Below are 7705 nucleotides of genomic sequence, written 5' to 3' on the forward strand. Positions count from 1 at the left end.
CTCTGCCTGGGCTCCACTTCACGCCACTCTTCATCATGCCCCAACACCAGGGCAACTTGGCATCCTGCAGATGGCTGTGGCTTTGCTACTCCCACCTCACGGGTCTCCTCAGTCACTTCAGTATGGACTCCCCTCATTGGAGGGCCAGAGGGGAAGGCAAAAAACTCCTCCCTTTATAGAAGGCTCCAATGCCAGCCATCTCTTCACCTGCCACCAGTTGCTTTGCTTGGTTCCATGCCAACATCACCTTCATTATGCCCGCCACCCCTTCAGCTTCCTTCTATATGTTGAACCCAGTCTGCTTGTAAGCTCGAGGGCAGAGACTGTATTGTATTTGTACCCCCTGTGCTTAGTACAATGCCTGGTGCATAGTAGGTGCTTAATAAATGGGTATCATGTCACACCATAGCTTTTGTTTCCCTCCCGAGTCTTCTCTGAGCTATGAAAGGCCAGTTTGCTCCAGTGATCTTCATGGCTTGGCTAGCTGTCCAATACTAACTTCTCTGGCTTTCAAAGCCCCTTAAAACCAGGCCCCAGTGAAATGAGCAGACCAAGAGAACATTGTCTACATCCAGAGATTTAACACTCGAAGAATAACTTGTGTCACCTCCACAGAATGAATTGAAAAACGGAAACACGAAAGACATTATCTATGGATACGCATCTATTTGCTGGATGAAGCCTTCTATGATGCAAGGAAGGGGTTGAGATACTTGGAAACCAATTCTATCACTAAGAAAAATCAATAAAAATGAAAACAAAACCCCAGACCTGACCCCTTCCTACCTTTCTACCTCACTCCTCGACCCCCCAGTCTCTCACAGTGACACTAGCCTCCTGGCTGTTCTTCACTCCAGGCTCTTCATTTCCCAACGGGGCATTTTCTCTGGCTGTCCCCCCAGACCTGGAAGGCGCTTCCCCCTCCGCTCCTACCTTCTGGCTTCCTTTAAGTCTCAGCTACAATCCCAGCTTCTCTAGGAGGCATTTCTCAGGCCCTCTCAATGTTAGTGCCTTCCCTCTGCTGATTGGCTCCAATTTATCCTGTCTCTGGCATATTGGGGCTAATTGTTTGCTCGTTTTTCTCTTCTCATTAGACTGTGAGCTCGTGGAGGGGACTATTTTTTGCCTTTCTTTGTAACACCAGGCTTTAGCACAGGACTTGGCACATAGTAGGTGCTTAGTAAAAGCTAGCTGGCTGAGTTGGGGGAGTGAAGCCTGAGAACTTGGAATTTTCCAGGAGAACCAAGAGAAAGGAGGTATCAGGAATGGAAACAGGGGGTCAGGAGGGAGGCGATGCTCGCTGCCTGTGGTTTCAGATCACGGCAAGTTTAATGTTTAACCTGTTGGAGAATTCTGTGACCTGGGGATCAGGGGGACATGTGCCAATTCACATGCATGAGAAGACAGTATCAATGCCCTTTCAACCTTTGGCCTGCTATCGGGGATTGGGCAAGGGCCACTGATCCGGGACCCTGAGGAAGGTCAAGCTGTGGGCTGAGGGCCTCAAGCTGACCTTTGGATTCAGTAAGTACGTTAACAGCCAAGGGCATTTCTGGACTATTTAGGCGCTTTCCTGGCACTTATCTCCTGATAAACACAAGTGCCCTGTGGCAGAGATAGAGACCACATTATCGACTCCATTTTACAGATGAGCAAAGACATTTCCCTCCAGAGAATGGAAGGGGCTTGTAGGAAATGACCAGAAGTCCCGTGAATATAACTCAGATGCCTGAGCTCCAAATCTAGTCTTTTATCTGCTCCTGCTGCACCCCCTGCTTACACTGCTAGTGAGCAGGCTCAGGCTGGGGATGTGGTAGCAGTGTGACGGGGCAGCCAATCAGGCTATGAGATCTGGGGCTACCTTACAAGCCACTCGCCCCACCAGCCTCTGTTCTGGCCAGATCTCACTTGGAGCTGCTGGTTCAGTTCTGGACAGCACTGCTGAATAATGAGGGTATGGATAAGGTTTGGAGTGACCATCCAGGGTGGTAAAGGATCTCAAGGCTACACCCATATAATGGCCATTCAAAGACCCCGAGTACTTTGAGCCTAGAGAAGATTTGGGGACGTAGCAGCCTGTGATGCACTGGATAGAACTGGGCTTGGAGCAACCTCTGCTTACCTCAGTTTCCTCATCTATAAAATGAGAATAATAATAATAGTAGCAACTACTTCTTGAGTAGGTTGTGAGGCTCCAATGAGATAATAATTGTAAGCTGCTTAGCACAGTGCCTGGCACAGAGTAGGTACTCCATAAGTTTATTATAAGAATGTATATAAGTGTTTGAAGGCAGCTAGGAGGTACAGAAGATACAGTGATGGTGCTACAGTCAGAAAGACCTGAGTTCAGATCTATGCTCTGACAGTTTCTGCTGTGTAACTCTGGGCCTTTACCTCAGTTTCCTTGGCAGAAAAATGAGGATCATAATTGTGAGGATCAAATGAGATATTTGTAAAGCACTTAGCACAGTTCTTGACACATAGTAGGTGCTTCATAAATGTTTGCTCCCTTCTCCCTTCATGTGGAAGGGTTAGACTAGTTCCATTTGGTCCCAGAGAGAAGAAAGATGATAAGCCAGGGGGTCTAGATGACCATGAGGATGAAGAAGGGCCTTGTGATCAGGTCACGTGAGGATCAACTCAAGGAAAGGGCGATATTAAGATAGGTTGACGGGGCAGCGAGGTGGCTCAGTAGATGGAGAGCCAGACCTAGAGATGGAAAATCCTGGGTTCAAATCCAGATTCAGACACTGCCTAGCTGTGTGACCCTGGGCAAGTCACTTAGTCCCCATTTCCTAGTCTAGAACTAGAATCCTTACGTGACGTGAAGAACAGTCATCTAGAAGAAGGATCAGGCTTGCTCTGGACGGCTTCAGAGGGTGGAACCAGGAGACATGGGGAAAGTGGTAAAAGGGGGATTATTGCTTCATAAGAGAAACTTTTGTAACTCTCAGATCTATTCCCAAATGGAGTTCAATGCCTTGGGAAGGTCAAGATTTCCTCACACTAAAGGTCCTCAAACTAAGGTTGTCAGTAGAGAGGAGCTCAAAGCAGGAAAGCCCATTCCCAGTCAACTTGATACAACAAAGGAAGACATTTGGAACAAAGCCACTCGACTTTCTTCTGTTCTTGCCTTAATTCTTTGTTTGCAGAGGATCTTGGGGCAGTGGGGAAACCATGGGGCCTAGGAAGATCCTGGGATCTTTAAGCAAAGGTCTCCCTCCACAAAGTGAGGTTTGAGGACAAAGGATCCACATAGGGAGATTGCTGGAATTAAAAGGAGTTATGTGAAATTTCTAATCCTAAAGCAGACAATTGTTTGGGTTGAGAGATTTAGCCCCAGATACAACAGATGTGAAGAAAGATTAAATGTCTACAGTCTCAGTTTACCTGGCTAGTTGTTCTGTGTTTTAAAAGACCTTCTGGAAAGGAAAGCCATTCCTAGCTGAGAGTCTGGGGACTAACAGATCTCCATCTCCTCCTAGAGAGTGATTGGCCTAATTTAAAATGAGAAGAATCTCTCTCAATAAAAGAGCTGAAGATAAAGGAGATCTGGTAGTCCCTGCTACTCTCATGGGGAAGGAAGCAAGTTGAAGCTGGAAGCAGAGAAAAACTCAAGGACACGAGACCAAGGAATCAATACTTGACATTAAGCAGGACAGCAGAGAAGCATCACTGAGCTGGCTGCTGGGCACTAAAGACCCATGTGTGCTGGCCCAACGGGAATAACAGGAAAACATCCCCAGAACAATCTGTCGCCCTGCATTGTCAGAGGCAGGAAAGGTCCCTAACAGCTTCATCACACTGTATTTTTGGGAGAGCGTGCTCTAGTTCCAAGGGAAGAAGGTTCCAGCATTATTTTCTTTGTTTTTAAACCCTTACCTTCCATCTTAGAATCAATACTGTGTATTGGTTCCAAGGCAGAAGAGTGGTAAAGGTTAGGCAATAGGGATCAAGTGACTTGCCCAGGGTCACACAGCTAGGAAGTGTCTGAGGTCAGATTTGAACTCTATCCACTAAGCCACCTAGCTGCCCCCTAGTGCTACTTTTCTTTGCCATCCAAGTCCTGCCTCCTCTGAGTGGGCATAATCAGGATGGACTTCCATTTTTCTCTGTCTCCCTCTGTCTCTTCCTTCACCTTTTGTCTCCCTCCCTTGTCTCTTTCTCCACCCCTACCTCTTTATCTGTGATCTCATCAGATTTTCTGGGTCCAATCATTTCATCTATGTAGATGATTATCAGATTTCTCTTCTCTCCTTTTTCCCTCTCCTGAACTCCAGCCCCACATTACCACCTCTGTACTATACACCTCCACCAAGAGGATGGCATCTCCCACAGGTTGAGGAGGCTCTTCTTGCCAATGCCAAGCCTGTTAATTGTGGCTCCACTTCTCCCGTCTCCTCCAGCAGCTCACACTTTCAATTTCTCTCCCTAAATTTCAACTTTTTGTATTCCACTGGCTCCTCCCCTGCTACCTTCAAATGTGCTCAGATTTACCCTATCCTTAAACATCTTTTACACTCTCTTAAGGCAGCATCCCATCACCCCTTTTCCTTTCAGTGTCGAACTACTAGAAAGAGAGGGTTACCATTCCTCCATGCCCACTTGACTGACATAGCTCTTTTTAGATGACTGGCCATTGTTATGAAAATAAAAAGAAATACAGGTATAACCCATATTGAGTTACTTTGCCAACTCTAGGAGGGGGGAAGGGAAAAAGGAGGGGAGCAATTTGGATCATATAACTTCGGAACTTATGTGGAAATTTGTTATTAAAAATAAACATCCCTTGGTGGTTAAATTCAATGACTTTTTTCTTAGTTTTTATATCCTTTTTGAAATTTTTCTGCAGGGTCTGATAGAGCTGAACACCCACCCTCTCCTCCAAGATACTCTTTTCCTTGGGTTTTTAATGACATCACTTTTTCATTTCCAATCCCCTCTTCTTTCACTTAGACTAATCATTCTTAGCAGCAGGGTGGTATGAGACTTCCAGACTGCATGGTTGAGTACTGGTCTCGGAGTGAAGAAGACTCGAGTTCAAATCCCACTTCAGACAGTTATTAGCTGTGGGACCTTGGTAATTCACTTCTCTATTTCCTCAGCTATTTATTAGAGGTGGTAATGCATTTTTCCAAGAACCATATGACTAAGTATTGGAAAAAGAACAGGAAAGGCAATGACCCAACTGTTCTTAGACTTGCTGGGAGGCATAGCAGCTTTCTGCTTTATTTCCCTTTTCTAGGTCTTACACATGTTGTCAAATCATCCTTTCAATCTGGACTTCAGCTACAGGAAACTGTTGTACTATTTTGCAGGGATGGTGGACCATTTTTCTCGATGTCTTTTGACTCATGTTTGTAGTTTTCTACTCAGTTCTGGTCTTTTCAGCAGAAATGCTTGGAAATCCTTTTATTCCATTAAAGATCCATTTTTACCTCCAGTAGGATTATACTCATTTTTGCTGGGTAAGTTATTCTTGGCTATAAGCCTATATCTTTTGCCTTTGGAATACTGAATTTCAAGATCTCCTCACATTCAGAGTAGCAGCTGTCAAGTCTTATATGGTTCTGACTATGGTTTATTGATACTTGAATTGCTTCATTCTATATACACTATTTTTCCTTTTGTACGGGAGTTTTGGATTTTGGCTATAACATTCCTGGGACTTTTCTTTTGGGAAAGTAGATTAATGGGTTCTATCTTTATATTACTGTCTGGTTCTAATAGATCAAGGCAATTTTCATTTATGGTTTCTTGAACTATAACATTCAGGTTTTTTAAATCATGATTTTCAAGGAGCTTTTAATGATTTTTTTTTAACTTTTACCTTCTGTCTTGGAATCAATACTAGGTATTGTTTCCAAGGCAGAAGAGTGGTAAGGGCTAGGCGGTGGGGGTTAAGTGACTTGCCCAGGGTCACACAGCTAGGAAGTGTCTGAGGCCAGATTTGAATCCAGGACTTCTCATCTCTGGGCCTGGCTCTCAATCCACTGAGCTACCCAGGTGCCCCTTTAATGATTCTTAAATTATCTCTTTGATATATATTTACTAGGTCAATTTTATACAAAAATAACATGCATTTTATTCCATTCTTCAGTATTTTGGTTTTGTTTCTAACTGTTCTCATCAAGTCTTTGATTTCTATTTGGTCTTCGGGTTTTCAGGGATCCCTTCTTAGTTTTTCAGTCTTCTTATACCTTATTGCCTTCCACATACTCTACTTTCCAGGGACACAAGTCTTCTTGCTGCTATTCCGTATACAAGACAATGCATCGCCTAACTCCATGTTTTTGCAGTGGAAATCCTTTATGCCTAGAATGCTTTCCCTCCTCATCTCTGCCTCTTAGCTTCTCTGGTTTCCTTCAAGATTTAGTTCAGATCTCGCTTTCTGCAGGATCAATTTCTTGGTCCCTCCCACTGTTAGTGACTTCCCTTAGATATTGCCTTCCATTTACATTATCTATATTTTCTATGTATATAGCTGGTTGCATATAATCTTCCCCAGTAGAATATGAGCTCTTTGAAGTCAGGGACTGTTTTTGCCTTTCTTTAGAGCATTAGGTAATGCAGTAGATATCGTTCAAATCAGACCTCTGACAAGTTGCTAGATTGTGACCTTTGGAAAAGTCGGTTAACCTGTTTTAACTCAATTTCCTTATCTCCTTATCAGGAAAATGGGGCTCATAATAGGACCTACTTTCCAGGGTTGATATGAGATTAAAATAAAATAATATAATGTACTTTGCAAACTTTAAAGTGTTATATAAATGCTGGCTCTTATTGTTATTTATTATAATAAATAACTTTGCTCCTCCAGAACCTAGCATAGAATCAATGCTTGTGGACTGATTCCAAATCCAGCCCTCTTTCCAAAGCACCAAGTAACTTCTTTACAAAGCTGCCAAAACAATTTTCCTAAGGCATAGGGGCTTATCAAATCACAGCCCTGTTAAAAAAGAACACCCCAACTTTCAGTAACTCTATTACCTTCCAAAGAAAAATGCAAAGTACTCAGTTTAATTAAAAACCTTCTACAGTCTGGCTCCAACTCACCCCCCTAACCTTAACCCAACACAACTCTCCTTTATGTCCTCTATCCTCTGAGGAATTTTGGCCCACTTGCTATTCCCAGATTTCTACCTGCCAATTCTCAGGGCTGGAACAGACCTTCCCCCATCAGCCCCCATCTCTATCTGTTGCTATGGTGAAGCAATAAGTGCACCCCTTATTGGAGATCACCCGACAAAGAGTCCTTGTTGGGAGTGATCTAGAGGAGATTCCTGTTCAGATGAGGCTTGAACTAGATGTCTCTGAGGGCTTTGAGATTCTGTGAAATCTTTGCCCATCTTGGGCCCCATCCCAAGTGTTCCTCCAACTAGATGTGACTTGGTCATCCTTCTGCTGAACCTCTTAGCCCTAAGTCATGGTACAACTTCCATTAGAGTACATTTCCTGAGGAAGGGCAGGCACTCTCCATTGGTAATTGATGTCTCCAGCCTTGGTGCTGGGCCTTTCCCAAAGTACTCAAGTATTTGTCAGTGGAGTGAAGGCACCTCCCACCTCCTCCATACAGCCTCTTCTCATCTTTGTCCAGCTGGTCTTCTACTTTCTTCCTTCCTTCCTTCCTTCCTTCCTTCCTTCCTTCCTTCCTTCCTTCCTTCCTTCCTTCCTTCCTTCCTTCCTTCCTTCCTTCCTTCCTTCT

This window comes from Gracilinanus agilis, chromosome 4 (genome assembly GCF_016433145.1).
Source record: "Gracilinanus agilis isolate LMUSP501 chromosome 4, AgileGrace, whole genome shotgun sequence".
Taxonomy (NCBI): domain Eukaryota; kingdom Metazoa; phylum Chordata; class Mammalia; order Didelphimorphia; family Didelphidae; genus Gracilinanus; species Gracilinanus agilis.